This window comes from Erithacus rubecula (assembly GCF_903797595.1).
Source record: "Erithacus rubecula genome assembly, chromosome: 6".
NCBI lineage: Eukaryota > Metazoa > Chordata > Aves > Passeriformes > Muscicapidae > Erithacus > Erithacus rubecula.
In genome coordinates, this window is record NC_136688.1 from 14,692,487 (window position 1) to 14,712,527 (window position 20,041).

At 46.6% G+C, this 20,041-nt stretch overlaps 1 long non-coding RNA gene across 1 annotated transcript; it reads right to left on the bottom strand.

The window, feature by feature from the left end:
• Nucleotides 1–8,288: 8,288 nt before the first annotated feature.
• On the bottom strand, nucleotides 8,289–19,747 carry LOC306804032. Its single transcript, XR_013774791.1, has 4 exons — nucleotides 19,476–19,747; nucleotides 18,676–18,809; nucleotides 9,755–9,932; nucleotides 8,289–9,398 (listed from the first exon to the last, which is right to left on the bottom strand). It is a non-coding gene; the product is annotated as an uncharacterized lncRNA (long non-coding RNA).
• Between the last annotated feature and the right edge of the window lie 294 nt (nucleotides 19,748–20,041).

The window sequence follows — 20,041 nt, forward strand, 5'->3', positions numbered from 1 at the left end:
CAAGCCCAGTGAAGGAAGGAATTGTAAGGGGTGGGGGGGGGGGGGGGGGCTCTTTGGGGGTTTTTTTCCCCAAATTTGTCCTAAACTTGGACAAATTATTTTGGTGGCCCCTACGGTAAAGTCAGAAAAAGTGGAAAAAACTGTATTCTAATAATATTTTGTTTTCAACTGTTGGTATTGGTATGTCTATTGAATCCATAATGTCTTTTGTCGTGGGACCCTGCCTGTATGTGTGGTCGTTAGGTTTCTTTGAAGTGTTAATACCGTTGTGGTCCCTGGGTTTGTTTACTTATCCGGAGATAGCTCCGGTGTTGTCTTTAATATGTAGTTTTTGTATTAAAGAGTATTAACAAAAATACTCATCGGGCCAGGCTTGGTGGTAATGGCATACAGGAGATTTATAAGAATATTGGGATCTGCTTCAGGAATGTATAAATCATGGTTTGTGTTATTTATTAGAGGAGAAGCAGGCAAAGAGGATTTCCTGCCTTTATTTCCTTTCCTCTCCTCTGAATCAGTTACATCTTTATTAGAAAACATTCAGATCTCCCTAAATATTAAGGAAATCATCTTTCTGGCAATTAATTTAGTAAGTCTTTGTTACATCGTCTGCAGTTTATATAGAATAAGGATCATAGATTTCTAAAGGGGCTGGGAAGACTCCTGATTTAAGAGTCAAGCTAAGCAGGAGAAATCTTGAGTGGAATGGCAGATGGGAGAAAATGGGCCAGATTTTAAAGGAATTTTCTGACCCCATAATCTGTGAATTCCCAACTGAACAGATTAAAGATCCAGTTGAAGTTGCAAGATACTTAAAGGGGAAGTGCCAGGATGGTTCCAAAGAGAAAATGATTATTACAGTGAGCTGGGCCCTGGCACATGCATATCGCACCCTGCTAGGCACTATAGAGCAGAAGACAGAGGAAAGGGAACAAGGAGATAAATTATTTACTATCCCAGTTACTCAGTTTGCTGCCAACACCCTAGGCCGAAACCCAGCAGCTGAAATGGATAATAAGCCCCAACCAATGGCTGTGGCTAGCAGTACAAGAAGTGGGAAGTGCACCAAGAAGACCGATCAGCCAGTGGATGATGATGATGATGCTGGAGAGGGACCCTCAACACCTCCTGATGTAAAATTAGGAGTCAAAACAACTAGTGGGAGAGCAGAGACCAATAATGAGTCCCTTTCCCTAAAGGATCTTTGTGGATTAAGAAAAGATTACACCCGGCAACATGATGAATCTATTATCAGCTGGCTAGTTCGTCTCTGGGATGCGGCAGGTGAGGCCACAGTTTTGGATGGCACGGAAGTGAGACATTTGGGGTCTCTGTCCCACGATCCTGTTATCGACCAAGGTGTGATGAGGGGGGCTAACACTCAAAGCCTCTGGGCACAGGTCCAGGAAAGCGGATGACCTGTATATGCAGCAGACCCAATGGAAAACCACAGAGAAGGGGGTCCAATGCCTCAGGGAAATGGCAGTAGCAGAAAATATTTTTTCGGATGACATAACAACTAGAAATCCAGACCTGGTACCATGCACACCGGTGATGTGGAGGAAACTCGTGCGGCTTGGGCCACCTGAATATGAGTCTGCCCTAGCGATAATGAAGAGAGATGAGGTGTATGAGACAGTACTGGATATGGCAAAGAAGCTTCGTGCATATGCAAATGCAGTACATGGTCCGGCTCATGCTAGAATTGCAGCTGTGGAAACATGCTTGCAAGACTTAGAACATAAGATAGAGGAGAATCATTGGAGACTCAGGGAGGAGATTAAGGAGGACCTCCTCCAAATCTCAGCTGTACAGATTAGAAACGCTGGTACCCAACGCAGACGTTCCCCCAGTTGGGAAAGGAGGTACACTCCCCAAGCTGAATTGTGTTTTTTCTTGCGAGATTCTGGAGAGAACATGAGAAGATGAGATGGGAAGCCTACAGCTGCTCTGGCACAACGAGTGCGGGATTTGAAGGAAGGAAAAATTGAAAGAGGAAGCTCCACCAAAAGGAGAGCCGCTCCTGTTTCTTGTAGGAAAAGTGCCGAACGTGATACTGATAATGACATGTCTGATCATCTTGAGGGAACTTCTAAGATGTATGCCTCAGAAAAGAAGGAGAAAAAGGCTTAGAGGGGCCCTGCCTCTAGCCAGGGTGAGGCAAGGGAGAACCATGTTTTTTGGACCGTGTGGATTCGATGGCCTGGCACATGGAAACCACGGAAATATAAAGCTTTAGTGGACACAGGTGCACAGTGTACAATACTTCCATCAAGACACGTGGGAGCAGAATATGTTTCAATTGCTGGAGTGACAGGTGGATCGCAGGACTTCACCCTGGTGGAAGTGGAAGGGAGTTTAACTGTAAAGGATTGGAAGAAACATCTTATTGTGTCTGGTCCAGAGGCCCCATGTATTTTGGGCATAGATTGCCTTCAGAGCAGATATTTTAAGGACCCAAGAGGACTAAGATGGGCATTTGGAATAGCAACTGTGATGGCAGAGCACATCCGGCAATTGAACACCTTGCCTGGACTATCTGAGAATCCAATTATAGTAGGACTTCTGCAGGGAGAAGAACAACGAGTACCAATTGCCACTTCAATAGTACACCGCCGGCAGTACAGAACAACGCGAGATGCTGTGATTCCTATTCATAGGATCATCCAAGAGCTGGAGAGCCAAGGGGTGGTCAGTAAAACCCACTCACCCTTTAACAGCCCCATTTGGCCTGTGCAGAAATCTGATGGAGAATGGAGACTGATTGTGGACTATCTGGCATTTAATGAAGTGACTCCACCGCTGAGCGCTGCCGTGCCGGACATGCTGGAACTCCAGTATGAGCTGGAGTCCAAGGCAGCAAGGTGGTATGCCACCATTGACATAGCAAATGCATTCTTGTCCATTCCTTTGGCAGCAGAGTGCAGACCTCAGTTTGCTTTCACCTGGAGGGGCATGCAGTACACCAGGAACCGACTGCCCCAGGGGTGGAAACACAGCCCCACCATCTGTCATGAACTGATCCAGGCTGCACTGGAGAGGGGTGAGGCTCCAAAACATCTACAATATATTGATGATATCATCGTATGGGGAAACACAGCAGTGGAAGAGATTAAGAAAGGATAGAAAATTATCCAAATTCTCCTGGAAGCCGGCTTGGCCGTCAAGAAGAGTAAAGTTAAAGGACCTGCTTGGGAGATTCAGTTCCTGGGAGTGAAGTGGCAAGATGGACAGCATCAGATTCCTACTGATGTTATTTACAAGATTATAGCTATGTCCCCAATTGCTAACAAGGAGACACAAGCTTTCCTAGGTGCTGTCGGCTTTTGGAGAATGCATATCCCTGAGTACAGCCAGATTGTGAGCCCTCTCTACCTGGTCACCTGCAAGAAGAACGATTTCCACTGGGGCCCTGAACAGCAGCAAGCCTTTGCCCAGATTAAACAGGAGATTGCCCATGCAGTAGCCCTTGGCCCAGTCAGGAGGGGACCAGATATGAAGAACGTACTTTACTCAGCAGCTGGGAGCCATGGTTTGTCTTGGAGCCTGTGGCAGAAGGTGCCTGGTGAGACCCGAGGCCGACTCCTGAAATTCTGGAGCAGAAGTTACAAAGGGTCTGAAGGTAATTACACTCCCACAGAGAAGGAAATCCTGGCTGCCTATGAGGGAGTCCAAGCTGCTCCAGAAGTGATTGGTATGGAAACACAGCTTCTCCTGGCACCCTGACTGCCAGTGCTGGGGTGGATGTTCAGCGGAAATGTTCCCTCCACCCACCATGCCACCAGTGCCATGTGGAGCAAGAAGATGACCCTCATCACTCAGTGCGCCCGGATTGGAAAACTAAATCACCCTGGGAATTTGGAAATAATTACAAACTGGCCAGAAGGTGAAAGTTTTGGTGTTGCAGATGAGGAACAAGAACCAGTGACACAGGCTGAAGAAGCTCCACCATACCACCGTTGACAGCAGAGGAAGCATGCTATGCTTTATTCACTGATGGCTCCTGTTGCATCGTAGGGACAAATCGGAGATGGAAAGCAGCTATATGGAGCCCTACACGACGGGTTGCAGAGACTACTGAAGGAGAAGGAGGATCTAGTCAATTTGCTGAACTTAAAGCTGTCCAACTGGCCTTAATAATCGCCGAAAGAGAAAGGTGGTTAAAGCTCTATTTGTACACTGATTCTTGGATGGTAGCCAACGGTCTGTGGGGCCGGCTGAAGAAATGGAAAGAGGCGAACTGGCAGTGTAGAGGAAGACCAATTTGGGCTGCTGATGAGTGGAAAGACATTGCCACTCGGGTAGAAAAACTACTTGTCAAGGTTCGCCATGTAGGTGCCCATGTCCCCAGAAGCAGAACTAATGAAGAACAGTGAAACAACCAGCAAGTAGATCAGGCTGCAAAGATAGGGTGGTTGGAAATAGATTTGGATTGGGAACATAAGGGAGAGTTGTTCCTGGCTCGATGGGCCCATGATGCCTCAGGCCATCAGGGTAGGGATGCCACCTATAAGTCGGCACAAGACCGAGGGGTCGGCATTACCCAAGTCATCCATGAATGTGACACTTCTGCTGCCATCAAGCAGGCCAAGTGGGTTAAGCCCCTCTGGTATGATGGACGGTGGTCCAAGTACAAGTATGGGGAGGCCTGGCAGATTGACTATATCACACTGCCTCAGACGTGCCAGGGAAAACGTTACGTGCTAACCATGGTGGAAGCCACCACTGGATGGTTGGAGACCTACCCTGTGTCCCATGCTACTGCCCGCAACACCATTTTGGGTCTGGAAAAGCAGGTCCTTTGGAGGCATGGTACCCCTGAGAGGATCGAGTCAGACAATGGGACTCATTTTAAGAATATCCTTGTCAACACCTGGGCTAGGGAACATGGTATTGAGTGGGTGTACCATATCCCTTACCATGCACCAGCTGCAGGTAACGTGGATAGGTACAATGGATTGTTGCATACCACCTTAAAGGCATTGGGTGGGGGATCTCTCAAGAACTGGGAGCAGCACCTGGCAAAAGCCACTTGATTAGTTAACACTCGAGGTTCCACCAACCGAGCAGGTCCTGCCCAGTCTGAGGGCCGTAATGTAATAGATTGAGACAAAGTTCCAGTGGCCCATGTCAGAGGGTTGCTAGGGAAGACAGTATGGATTCATCCTGCCTCGAGTACAGGCAAACCCATTCATGGGATTGCCTTTGCTCAAGGACCAGGATGTACTTGGTGGATAATGCAAAAGGATGGAACAACCTGCTGTGTACCTCAGGGAGATTTGATTATAGGGTGAATTATACACAAATGTCATTGTAGTGTATTACCACCATTGTTTGTATGCTAGATCTTATGAATATAAGATAGAAGGAAATGTGTAAGTGACAAAGGCCTGAGCAAGTGAGAAGGAGGAAATGTGTAAGTGTTGAAGATTTGAGCAAGTCAGAGGAAGTTTTCATATTGTGTTTAGTGAGTGTGTATCCCAATCGTGTGTCAATGATCACGATATGGGATAAGGGGTGGAATGTTATGGGTTGATGTTATGACTAGCTTCTCTTCCTACCCCCACCATGGAGCTGCCAGCCGCCTCCCCCGGGCTGCTTTAGCTAGGCTGCTGCTTCTTGCTGCCCCCGGCTGCTTTTGCTTGCTCCCGGCTGCCCGTCTCCCTCTCTCCCTTCTCCTCATCCCCAGGATTTGCACCGGCTCCAGAGGAGATGGATCTGAACCTCAGACACTGCCTCTGGAAGTCTGCCAAAGAAGCTCTGCTGCCCTTCCCAGCGAAGATCAACCGAGCTCATCGCTCTCTCTCTTGGTGAAATTTTTTGGTCAACTGGGTCTGTGCTGGGAAGTGTTTCTCTTGTGTTTTTGTTAATAAATAAGTTTTTTCCACTTTCCCCTGAAGAAAATTCTTTCTGATGAGCCCGGTGAAGGAAGGAATTGGGGGGGAGGAGGGGGGGGCTCCTTTGGTAGTCTTTCCCCAAATTTGTTCTAAACTTGGACAGTGAGCAACACCTAAGAAAGGCCAGCTGGTTATTTAACACCAGAGGTTCCACCAACCAAGCAGGCCCAGCCCAGTCTGAGTCCTTACATACAGCAGATGGAGACAAAGTCCCAGTGGTGCATGCCAGAGGTTTGTTAAGGAAGACAGTTTGGATCAATTCTGCCTCAAGTACAGACAAACTCAGTCGTGCGGTTGTCTTTGCTCAGGGACCAGATTGCACATGGTGGATAATGCAGAAAGATGGAACACCACGGTGTGTACCTCAGGGAGATCGGATTGTTGGGTGAGAACAATACGCAAATATCACTGTTTGCTAAATGTTACTGCTATTGTCTGTACATTGCTGTACCCTATGCATATATATATATGCATAATGCATATGTGTGCAGGTCTAGAATATATATGAGTTTTGGTAGTGAGATGACAATATGGGGATAAGGCGTGAAATATATGGGGTGACTTTGTGATGTAGAAATGTATCCCCATTCATCTGTTTAGCCCAGAAATAAGTTTTGTACCTTTAAGGCTGGATCTGAGAGTAAAGAGGGGGAAGGAAAAGAGGTGGAATGTCTGAGGCAGTTGTTTTCAAAACATACAGATAAGAGTTTCATCATTTCACCTCCTGGACTGTGCTGCCGTGGTGGACAGAGGGAGAGAGCACTCCTTTGCTTTTAGTTTTTGACTAACTGAAGCAGAGAAGTTCCCCAGATAGCTTTTTCTTTTTTCCTGGAATTATTTGAGCCTGCTCTGGACTGGGGACTGGGGGAGCACCAGGAGCTTGCACCTGTTGCAGTGTGCCTCTTGTAAATGGTATGTTCTGTTATTGCCCAAGTTCATGGTTAAATCCAAAATTATGCCATCCCACCCACTTTTTCAATCTATCCTGAATTACCTGTCAATCCTGCTTTGTGCCAGCCCCCTGCTTGGAAGTCCCCTTTGGAAATCCCCTAAAACTCATTATTCCATGTGACCCAGTTTTCCCCACTACCTCGCTGTCACGGTCCGCCCAATTCAAGAGCGAGTCACGACTGGTTCTTTTATGGATCTTAGAGCGCAAAAGACACAGCAGGAGACAAAACCAGTTTACTTCTACAGAAATGCACTTTGTTTAGTGCCAACCAAAATGCGATAGTGGGACAGAGAGAGAGAGAAAGAGAGAGAGAGAAAGGGGGGTTGGGATTATAGCTACCAAGACGGACAGACGAATCCTCGTGGAGTCAGCCGGTAGATGTCTGTTACTATCTGGGGAGATCTCGGGGGTCTTCTTTGCGAAAGTCACTTTTATAGTCCTTTCCCAAAGCGAGTGGCTTCTGGCCAAAAGGTGGGTAGATTTATGGACTATTGTATGTGGAGCTTGTTACACGGGGGAACAGGTGGAAACAGGACGCTTCAAGGCACATCAGACCATCTTTGTCGTCATGAACACACACAGGGCAGCCCATACTGACCAGTCCATTGTTCTTTCATCTGTGGGAGCTTGTTGAGTAAACGCCCCGTGACTAGTTGTCATGAGAAACCAGTCCTGGTAGGCATCACCTGAGTAAGAGTCACTTGGTGTTCCTCCCATCCCTGGCCAGCGCAGGTCTCAGGCGAGGATTGTTGGGCAGAAACAGACAAGAGGCTCGGACGGACTCTCACACTCTGTCATTGGACAATGCCATTGTTAACCCTGCCCTATAACCCTCTTCAGAATTTCTCCAATTTCCTAATAAATTGTATCTTCCCCTTGAACCTCCCCCATATTTAAGTCATTGCACCTTCACCATTTTTGTCTTGTGCCCTCCGGATTCCCCAAACTAATACATCCTTTTTATCCTATGCAAAAGACCTACCCCTCCTCCTCGCCTCCTTCAAATGCAATCTGGCAATCTTTGGTCATAGCCAAAAGGCCATGGAGCCATAGCTTGAGCCACATCCAAGACTCCTGTTCCTGCTGTGTGACCCACTTTAGGCACAGGACCGCAGTGGCAAAGTGAGTGCAGCTCTGGCCATTGTGTCCTGCACCTGTGGCCCACCAGCACCTGGCCTGGGCAGCGGCATTTTCCAGCACTGGAGGGACTGAGAAAAGACTCAGCTGAGCTACCACCCACAGGAGAGAGACTTTCTGAATTTGTCACCTCTTCAGAGCAGACAGAGGTTTTGTTGTTTAATATAGTTAATTTTTTTTTTTGTGCTGGGCAGTGCTTTGCCTGTTGAATAAAAAAGTTTTTTCCACTTCTCTCCGAGGAAATTTCTTCCTGAACTGGTTGGGGAAAGAGTCGCTTGGGTTTGCTTCCAGGGTGGGGGATGGGACCCTTTGAATTTTTTCTTCCAAATTTGCCCTAAACCAAGACAGCTAAATAGCCAAATACCTCATCATTAGTAATGTGCATGAATGGATGAACAAGATTCCCACAGTCTCTACCTCCTATCCAGTGAAACCACAGCCAAGAGAAGAGGCTTGGCAGAATCAGGGGGGGAAAGAAGACCCTGCTGAGCCTGGTGCACACTCAGCAGTGGGCTGATCTCCTGTTGGCATTCTGGCCATTCATACCACTACTCTGATCATTTTGGTGAGCACACCTGGCCTCCTGGGTGAGAAGGGAAGGCCTCCCATGCTGGCAACAGGCAGATCATGTGTGAGAGCCCAGTGGGTAGAGCTGGCCTTCCATGACCATACCTGGCATGCTGGGGACACGGGGTACACCTGGTCCCCTGTTCCAGTGGGACAACAGGGTCTCCCATCCCAGCAGAGGGCACACCTGCTTCCTGTGATCAGACTTGTCCTGCAGGGGACACAAGAGTTTCCCAGGCCTGGGCTCTGGTGCTGTCCCTGCTGACTGAGTGCCAGAGTGGCTCCCAGCGAGACCTGCCACATGTTCCTTCCCCTGCCCTCACCTCCCTGAACCACCAGCACCCACTGCAGTCCATGGTGGCATCAGAGCTGTCTCCAGCCTGTTCAAAAGGAGACAGATCACAAACAGGCACAGAGTGCCCATGGTGACATCTCAAATCTCTCTGGGCTGCTAAAGAGCACTGAGGTCACATGAGGCCAGTGACTCCATGGTGACATGCCAGACCTCTTTCAGCTTCCAAAGACTTGTGAGGTCCCAAGCACTCACCAGAGGACAACAGATGTGTCTCTACATGCCAAGGAGCACATTTGGCACAGGCACTCACCAAGGTTCCGTGGTTACATCCCAGTGGTCTCTATGATCCTAAAGAACACTGAGGTCATGTGCAATCCCAAGGGCTCCATGGTGACATTGCAGCAGTCTTTCATTTGCCAAACCACACTGACCTCACAGGCTGTCACAGGGTCTCAATGGCAACATCACAAGTGTCTCCAGGTTACTAAGCAGCTGTGATGTCACAGGCACTCATAGGGACTCTAGGGTGACATTCCAGGGGTGTCAAAGGCTGCAAAAGAGCCATGAGGTCACACACTGTTACAGGAATTCCACAGGGACATCCCAGGGGGCTCCAGGCTGCTAAAGAAGTGCTTTGCCACAGGCACTCAGAAGGGTTCCATTGTGACATGCCAGTGGTTGCCACGCTCCTAAGGAACACGGAGGTCACAGGCAGTGACAGCAGCTGCCATCCCTCGTGTCTCCACCCTGCCAAAGAACTCTGATGTCACTGGCACTGACAAGGGCTCCATGGTGACATCCCAGGTTTCTATGAACTACTAAAGAGCACTCAGGTCAAAAGCCCTCCCAAGGCCTCCATCCTCACATCCCAGAGGGAGACAGGTTTTTAAAGAGCCATGAGCTCACCTGCACTCACAGGGCTTCCACGGTGACATTGCAGGGCTCTCTGGGGCTTCTAAGGAGCCAGGAGGTCCCTGGCAGTGACAGGCACTCCGTGGTCACATCCTAGAAGACTCTGGGCTGCCAAAGAGAGGTCAGGAGCAGTCACATGTACTCCATGGTGTGAAAAGCAAGATTCACTTTCCTAGTAAATTTCAAAACATTTAATAAAAGACAGTAAGAGGCAAACAATAAATCAAAAGGTTATAAAGGTCAGGTGATTGACATTCAGCCAAGAGCATACACTAACTCAGAAAATATTTTTTAAATGCATCAACACTTTGCATATTCATAGACTTTCACGCATTATTCAACCCGTAAATCAAGTTTGTTTTTTTTTTTGTTTTTTTTTTTTTTTTTTTTTTTGTGGCTCATGCTCTTTCTTGTCAGCGCATTCCCAGATAACAGAGATCAATAAATTTCTTCCCTGGAGTTCTGGTGTTCATCAGCCCTGTGTTCATCCAGACAGGATAATCCAAGAATGTGAAGAATTTCCTGAATATCTTCTGTTTTTACCATTCTCTGAGTTAGTTATGTGAGCAAAAGCTTTTTACATCACCATGCTATAGTCCAAGAAATATAGATATTTATCACATTACTATTTCAAAGTTTTGGTAATAGCAGAACTAAACGAAACTATATTCATACAGCAAAGTTTTCCAACATTATACACATAGCATTAATTTTAATACTTGCGAAAAGCCAGTAATATAATATGTACTTATGAAAACGGCGACATCACAAGGGCCTTTAATCTTCCTCCCCTCTCAGTCACCCTCAGCACGCCCCACTGCTCCCGGCAAGGGAAGGAGGGAGTCTTTAGGAGCCACTGGAGCTCCTGCCCCGTCTCTGCACGGGCAGCACTGTGAGACCCTAAACCCAGTGTGCGGGACTCTGAACCCGCCGTGCCCCTGCCCCGCCTGCCACCTCCATTTCTGCATCGCTCCCTCGCCCCGCTGTGCTCCTGCTCGCCCGGGCTGAAGAAGCAGAGGGGGAGGCATGGGAAAAGTGCCATCAAACAAAACTCCAAGCGACCCGCACAGAAATCTCCTTGGCAGAGGGACACCGGGCAGGGCCCCGCCATTGCCCGCAGCCCGTGCCCAGCCGCACCGTGCCCGGCCCCGCTGCTCGCCCAGCGCAGACTCCTCTCCCACCTGAAGTGAATAAGCATGGGCCAAGGCCTTTATTAAATAGCAGCTCTTTTTATTAATGGGGGTCGTAGGGAGGCCCAACACCTGCTGCTGCTGTTCGTCCAACACAGAAAGGAGGTTCCCGTGCAGTCCTGTCCGAGGGCAGGAATGGGAGTTCCAACCTCACGGGCACGTCCAGAACTCACAGAGTGGCTCGTTGGTTTAGGGGGTTACGACCGTCGGTTGCTCTTAAAGTAACTGTGAATAGGTGGCTGTGGAGACAGAGATGGTTCACAATGACTGATGACATGGCTCATTGATCAGTATAGTCTAGAGGTTTGATTTTTGTTTGAGCAGCAGCAATGGTGCTTGGGAGTCGTGACAAATTTGCATACCAGGCGTTGGTATCTTGATGGACAGGCAGCAGCAGGGCCGGAAATGAGGTAGGTGAAAGAGCGGAAGTAGGAAGTAACTGGGTAAGGGAACACTATAAACTGGGTTTGAGGGTAAATTAGAGATTTTACACTTAACTGGGGAAGGAAATACATTAGTTAGTGATCGGAGATGAAACCAGAGCTACACAAAACAGACAACAAGCAAGAACCGTAATTTAAAAGAGGCAATTAACAATTGTAACTCTTTAACTGTCCGAAACTGTTCACCACAATTCCCCCCTGTTTTCTTTTGATCAGGCTTAGCCCGCATCAATTTGAAATTTGAGTTTCTTGGGAATAGAATTTCCTTAGTTTTTGGTATTGATTTCATTTGTTTCTGTTGGGCATTCCCAATATTTGGATAATTCTTTTATTTCCCAGAAGGAATTTATTTGCTTTTCAGCGCATTCATACAAATTATACCCTTCATGATAAATACATCCTTTTTCCTTTTTGTTCACAGACCAATATTTGTTAGGCTCTTTAGGGATCAACCTTATAATTGAATTTTTTGTAGTTAGGTATCTTTTGCATGCCATGGTTCCTACAAATGTTTTGTATGGGTTTCCTGCTCTTTTTATACATTCTTCTCCAATTATCTTATATTTTAAATTCCATCGTTCCTTCTTTTGCCTCTGTCCCTGAATTTGGGGTGCTTGCTTAATTTGTTTCCATTTCAAGATTTCTAAGGGCTTCAAGCTAATTCCTTCCCAAGGCCAAATTTCTGACATTTGTGTCTTTCCGCATACCAAACAATTAATTATATTTAACTCTTTACTAATTCTTTCGACCAAATCTATGAACAAATTTTTTTCCCAAGGACATTTCCAATTCATTTTCTTTTTTAGTAGCTACTACCAATTGTTTTTCCTTAATTAAATCTATTGGTTCTCTTTGGTTTCCATTATGTTCAAAACAAAACCAGGCTTCTCCTGCAGGGCACTCCCCAAGTAAGCGCTGGCGATAAGTCGCAGTGTTTTTAGCAATCCAATAAGTCTTTCCACTCTCTTGACAGGTGGTTATTTGGGAGTTGTTAAAACAACTGGGATTGATGTTAGTATGGACTCTGATTAGAGACCCCAAAGTTTCTCCATCATAAAGTGGGTGGTAGCACTTAGTGCACTGCATTTCTTCGCTCCTCGCGAGATTGCTTGCAAGCAGAGCCACTAAAATTCCTCCCAAGAGTCCGGTATGAACCCCTCTGGGTCTCACCCGGTCTTGCCTCCTGGGGGTGGGGATCCCTTTGGGTAAAGCAACCGCTTCCCAGAGTCTCTCCATTTCTTTTTCCCAGGCTTATTCAATTAATGGCTTCTGGGGGATGCTCTGCAGGAGAACCAGTCCTGTATTGTAACTGGGGGTTTAATTCGGTGGTAGAAGACTAGGTACTATTTAAACTTGGAGAAGAATGTATGAACTTGCAACATGAATTGTGCTAAACTGGTACAAAACTTGTCGTTTTACAATGTTACTTTTTAACTTTACGGTTACAACAACAAGTAGTTAAACTAGCAGGGATTTAACCTTATACAAAGTTGCCTCTGAACCTTTTACTAACAGCAGTAACTGTTTGAACTGTTTTAACTGTCTTTTGCTTTCCTTTTAAAATCAAGTCGGAGACCCGTAGGGCTCTTAGCCACAGTCCATTCAGGTGTTTTTGGGTGAGATATCACGGGATTTGATTCACCAGTGGGAGGTGGAACACGTCCTTTTATTCTGGAAATGTGGGTCCAACCTCTTTCTTGTGTTCGCATAGCAGTGTGTAGTGAGTAGGACTTGGAAGGCCTTCGTATCTAGGAGATAAAGAAGTGTTAAGTCCAGGATTTAACAAGAACCCAATCCCCTGGGCTAATTTGGTGGGCATTTGAGTCAAGCGGGGAGGTTTGAGGTAGATAGGCTCTCTTTTTAAGAGACTCTGTAGTTTTTCCAACAACTCTGAAGTACTCTCGGGTTGCAGCCTCTCCCTCCAAGTAGTTTGCTGAACTGAAGGGGGCAATTAAGAAGGGGAGACCAAACATAATTTCATAGGAGGAGACCCCTAAGTCAGCACGCAGCCTTGTTCTAATACGTAATAAGGCAAGGGGCAAACACTTGAGCCAATTCATTTGTGTTGCCTCAATTTTGTTAACACATTTTTTAGGGTTTTATTCATTCTCTCCACTCTTCTGGAGCTTTGGGGGTGCCACGGAGTATGCAATCTCCATTTAATCCCCAGGGCTTCGGTAATTTGGTGTAGTATTCGGGAGGTAAAGTGTGGGCCTCTATCAGAATCAATATTGTTAACCAATCCATACCTAGGGATAATTTGTTCCAGAATTATTTTTATGACCACTTCTGATGTTTCCTTTATTTCTTCTAGGAGCAGACAGTGTTGTCTATCTTTCTGTGGAAGGGCTGGTATCGTCTGTGCAAGAAAGCATCAAAGCAAGACAAGAAAACAACCCTAAAACCCGCAAGTCACTTATGGGAAAGCTTGGTCATTGCACCGCGTGTCTCACTGGAGACTATCCCGTTGAGCTGGAATGGTGAACTTTTAGTGGATGGACAGCAGTTCATATGTTGTTGAATGTGCCTTTATCAGTGATGCCTTCCATCTCAAACAGCCTTGCATTTAGGTCAAACAGAAGACAGCTAACTAATTACTGTTACTAAAACACATCTTTAAGTCTGATGTGCTGATGAAAACAATGTAAGTAGATTAAAATACAAAATCATATAGTTTTGATGCACATTTGTGCCTTCTATTTTCTCACAAAATGCTATAAATACCAAAGTTTTTTTAATTATGTAGAAGTCCCAAAGTTTGTTGCTTTGGTCCTGTCCTAAAAACTTCCCCATTAGATTTGTTCACAAAGCACAAATCATGTGATGATGCAATTTCAAATTATCATAGTCTTAATGCAAAAGTATCCGAAGTTTGCTTTTCTCCTTAAGAAAAATACCAGATTCTGAAGAATGAAACTGCTTCCTTAGCAGTTGTTGCTTATGCATTTAAAGAACAGAAGTATCTAACTTTTGCATACAGCCTTTTTTAATTGAGACCTCTGTAACAGATTCTATGCACATGATGTCTTAACATGATTTTTTAAAAATGAAGACTCAGGGAAGTGCTCAGCCAAAAGCTGAGTTTTGTAACTTTAAAATTCTGTTTTAGAAGTTATGTAATTACATTATCTTTGTGTGCTTCTATCAATTGCCAATACATTGTGGAAAAAGATAAAAATACTTGGCACTGCTATTCTTTTTTGTTCTACACCTTGTTTTCTCTGGGATAAGTCTGACAATTTCTGAAATGTCCTTTTCATTTGTCACATCCAAAGTAAACTAAAAGAAAATCCCAATTTTCCATACTTAACAGTAAAAATGATGTATCAAATGAAAGTCATGAGTTGTTTTGGATATAGTCTTATTTTACTACATTACTGCTGTTAGAATAAATGTGATGTTTAAAAAACTCAAGTGTTCTGAAGAACCAGTAGGTGTTAAATACATTGTGTTCAGTTGGTCACAATTACACAGTGACTGGTATGCAGGAAGATCACTTGGACAATTAACCACTAGCTGAAAATGGAAAAGCACCTTTTCAAAACTATTGCAAATTTCCGCACAATTTTAAAAATGTTTTGTATACCTCAGTCTTTCTCACTGAATACCAGCAACTTTAGATTGTCTATTTAATATTGTGTATTTTGGCCTTATAATTGTTTGTGACACTGTTGAAAAAAATAAACAGGAAAGTTTAAGAGCTTCTTTCTTCCCCATCATTTTCCATATAGTTGAGAACTACAAGATTGCTAATTAAATTCAAAAGGGAGTTTTATGTGGGATTTGTAAAAATTGTGCCTGATTGACAATCACAACACAAAAGTCCTAGCTTGAAAAAGTATGTAAGTACACATGCTCCAATGAAGTCAAGACTGTGATTTCTGCATTGCAATCAGAACCTGCCTACAGCCAAACCTATGGGAGAACCTAGATGTGATGAGCAAGGGGCTCTTACCAGCTGCTTCACCAGCACCCAGATCTGCATAGTGGGAGATGTATGTGGATCTCTTTTAATTAGCAGGTTTGGTTTTAACAACCATAACAATTCATCTGGACAATAAATTGAACAAAACCAGAACACAGTGAACACTGACCACCCCCTCTTCCAGATTAACCAGGAAGGAGTATGAAAAAAAACCAGAAAAGCTATTGTGAACATTTCACTGTTGTTCTTTCTCACCCTCCAAAGAAAATAATATTTAGAAGGGCTAAGTTGAGCTCTTAGATTACAAATATATGTGAGGAGCCTTTTATACATGAGATAAACATTCATGTGCACATGATATATAACAAGTCTACCTGTTTGTAATTGTCCACTGGACATACTGGAAATTAAACTTGTGCAAATTCTGTTTTAAGGTGCTTTCAGCAAAATGCTCTTTTTGAAGTCCAGTAATCATTGCTTTAATGTGATTTGAGCATTGAGTGGCATAGTTCTAATTTAAAATAAAAATTAGTCCCATTGCCTTTCCCCCCCTTCCACATTATGGAAATGAAATTGTTTGCTACTCTAAGCACTGTAATTTTTTTAATGCACTGCAACGCTGAATCTGTGTTATGTATTTTTCAAAATCCTACATTAAACAGGAGACACTTTCCAAGTGTAATTTTATTGTGACAGCTGGATTTATGCTTCAGGTTACTCGACTCTCTTTATCACATACAGCCAACACACACATCAGAGAGTGTGCAGAAGGAGAAAACTCTGGCTTTAGGTGTCGCTATTTGCAGGATACATTACTATCTGTTGGGGACAGGTTTAACTCCCAACTGGAAGGGGGTGAGGGGACTGCTATTGGTGGAGGTGCAGGGACCAAACTACCAGTAGGGGTTAGGGAAGGTGGAGGAGGTAGCGGCAAAGGTAAGGTCGAGGGTGAAGGCGTGGTTTTGACTTGAAACTGGGGTGTTAGGTGGAGGTGGTAGAGAAGGACAAGTCTCAGAAGATTTGGGATGAAGGGGTATTGAGAGTTCAAGTGAAGATGAATGGGTAAATGTTAATGGCGGAGGCAAGGAGCTCGGTAACGGTGGAAATAAGGAGCTTGGTAGAGGATTAAGAGGAGCAGGGGGAGGGGGAGGAGGTAGGTTATCAAGGGGATCCCAGTTTTTAATTTTTTCCCTTTCCTGCTCTTTTCTTTTTTGCTCTTGTACTTTGCATATTCTTACAGGTTCTTTGTTTAAGGTGTCAGTTTCCCAACAACCTGCATACTGAAGCTGCTCAATATTAGAGCTCTCCCAAGTTCTTCAATACTGATTTAATAGGGAACACATCCATGGGTCTTGGGTTCCATACCAAGGCCACTGTCCCGGTAGATTTAACTCAGGCCATACTTTTACACAATAGTGGATCATTTTAATTTGATCTAGATTCTTTGTGGCCTCCCGGGTGTCCCATTGATTTAGCATTATTGCCAGGGGACTGTCAGGGGGAATGTTCTTTCCCTTTTCTTTTTCTTTTTTAGCGCTATCGCTGCCTTTACTCATGCAAGCCCCCATGGCTGTGGTTCCAATTAGGCCTAAAAGAAATCCTAAGGTGTCTCTACTCAGACGGAAATTTAATGACAGGCAACACAACACACAACTTTTAACAAAAGAAAAAATAATTTGGCCCTTTCTAAATCAGAATATAAATTCCTTTTCTACAGAGAGTTATAAGGTGCCCCTACTCAAAAGGAAAATTACTGACGGGCAATAGAACTGATAAAGGGAAGTCAGTCGACAGCTACCTCACTTACTCCGCAGCCCTTTTAAAACAGACTGCCACTCCCCACTACACTCACTCCGCAGCTCTTCCAAAACAGTCGGACTGCCACTTCCCACTACACTCACTCTGCAGCCCTTTCAAAACAGTCGGGCTGCCAGTCCTTTCAAAACAGTCGGACTATGACTTAACCACACAGGAGTTGGGTCTCTAACGGGGTTGTCCTAGACCCCTCCCCACACTCCTGACAAGAACTGGGACAGAGCCGGTCTCCAGTGGGGCCCCGGTCACCCCCTCCCTCTACTCTTCCCAGCTATTGGTGGGAGTTGGATTAGGTCCCAGCGGGGCCCGGATACCCCTTCCTAAATCCTTGTCCCTGGAGACTCGGTCCCAGCGGGGCGCCGGCTGCCCCTCCCTACACCCCCCTTAAAGTTAGACCTACCAGGGTTCGCGTCGCTCACCCCAGTCTAACCACCACCGCGTGCCACACACACTAGCAACCCTAGCCCTCCGCACACCCAGAGATCTAGGGGAGGGGCTACTACCCCAGGAGGCGCCTCTTTCAACCTTCAGGCCTTGGTAGACCTCACTCGCTTCCCCCTTTTCCCGGCCGGCCCCCTCGCGGGAGTCCAGAACCGCGGTACTCAGGGGTCCACACTCGCTTCGGGGGTCTGAGCTGCCAGCCCCCGTCTCATTCACACCACACTCGCTCGCCTCCCGTGCCCGCCGCCGTTCTTCTTACCAGCTCTTTCCGCGTTGTCCCAATCCCGCACTGTTCCGGGTCCAGGGTGGCCAGCTGACCCAGAGGGCCTCTTCGGGGAGGCGCCTTCCCCTCCGACGCCCTCTTCTGGGCGTGGCCTACGAGCCCCCAAGCTGAAGTGAATAGGCATGGGCCAAGGCCTTTATTAAATAGCAGCTCTTTTTATTAATGGGGGTCGTAGGGAGGCCCAACACCTGCTGCTGTCCGTCCAACACAGAAAGGAGGTTCCCGTGCAGTCCTGTCCAAGGGCAGGAATGGGAGTTCCAACTTCACGGGCACATCCAGAACTCACAGAGTGGCTCGTTGGTTTAGGGGGTTATGACCGTCGGTTGCTCTTAAAGTAACTGTGAATAGGTGGCTGTGGAGACAGAGATGGTTCACAATGACTGATGACATGGCTCGTTGATCAGTATAGTCTAGAGGTTTGATTTTGGTTTGAGCTCACTGTTCTTGGGGGGTTTTGCTCCAAGCAGGAATTTTCAGCAGCAATGGTGCTTGGGAGTCGTGACAAATTTGCATACCAGGCGTTGCTATCTTGATGGACAGGCGCAGCAGGGCCGGAAATGAGGTAGGTGAAAGGGCGGAAGTAGGAAGTAACTGGGTAAGGAAACACTATAAACTGGGTTTGAGGGTAAATTAGAGATTTTACACTTAACTGGGGAAGGAAATACATTAGTTAGCGATCGGAGATGAAACCAGAGCCACACAAAACAGACAACAAGCAAGAACCGTAATCTAAAAGAGGCAATTAACAATTGTAACTCTTTAACTGTCCGAAACTGTTCACCACACCGCCATCGTCCGCAGCCCGTGCCCGGCCGCACCGTGCCCAGCCCCGCTGCTCGCCCAGCGCAGCCTCCTCCTCTCCCGCCGCCGCCCGGGGCCCTCACGCTCGGATGCCGCCTGTGGGAAAAGCCCTTCCCATGCTGCCCCGTGCCACCGCCGAGCCTGAGGGAGCCTGAGGGGCAGCGAGGGCAGCGAGGGGAAAACAGAAGGAACAACAGAAATCAAAAAGAAAGAGCCGCCTGGCGGTGGCGGAAAAGGGAGATTAACAACTACCACACTCTCGCCTAAGACTCCTGCCCATAGCCGCAGCTCCACCTGCCACGCCGAAAAATAAAACGCCCCGCAGCAGAAACACAAAATTTCCTCCCCTCAGAGCGCAGAGCCAAAGCCGAAAGCCGCCAAGGGCGCCCAGCCCTGCGCTGCCGCGGCAGGTGGGGGAACTCGGGCCGAGCCGGTCACTTCGGACCGGGCTCTGGGGGCAGCGGGGCCGGGGCTGCGCAGGCAGAGCGAAGGGAGGCAACCGAAAAAAAAAAAAAAATCTTAGGGAAGAAAAAAAATCCCAATAGGGCCTGATGGTGAAAAGAATGGAGTACTGTTCCGGGGGCTGGTGGCTCTCTGGGGCAGAGAAGCCCTCGAGCGCCCAGCCCAAGTCGCCTGCTGCCGCTTTCCTCAGAGCCCGGGGGTGGCCACTTTTGGCCCCACTTTCCTCCCAGCTATTGCAAAGCCAAGATCACATGATGCAGCTCAGGTTCAGTCATCAGTACCTATCAAATATCCCAGTCCCAACACTCTGCCGAGCAGAAAACCAGTCTAAGCTGTTCTGTGTTCATTCTGTCACGTCCACCTCAGCTGTGCAAGTCAAGCCGAGAGGAGAGGAAGATGCTAAGATCCCTTAAGAGGCCATGATTTTGAATAATGCAGGAAGGCCTATGAATATGCAACAGGTTGATGCATTTATAGAAGTGTTTTCTGAGTTAGTGTGTCCTCTTGGCTGAATGTCATGCACCCGGCCTTTATAATCTTTTGCTTTTGTCTCTTATTGTCTCTTATTAAACATTTTTAAATTTACTAGGAAAGTGAACCTCTTTTTTAACAAGCAGGTAGTTTATTTATTACAAAGACACTTCATTAGCCTATGCTTTTTTAAAAGAATACTATATTTGAAAAACAATTTTAACACTACACATACAGAATATTCTCCTGAATATTCAGGAGAAGCCAATCCCATAACATGTGTTTGTAGCAGTGGTAGAGCCGCAGCGCCCAGAGCTCCCCACTCCCACCCCACCTGCGCCACTCCCTCACATCCCGGGAGCGGAACTGGGGCTCGGGGGAAGGGGGACAGCACGGACGGATCTGCACTGGGGGGCCCCGAGCCCCCTGCCCAACCCTGTGAAGCACGGA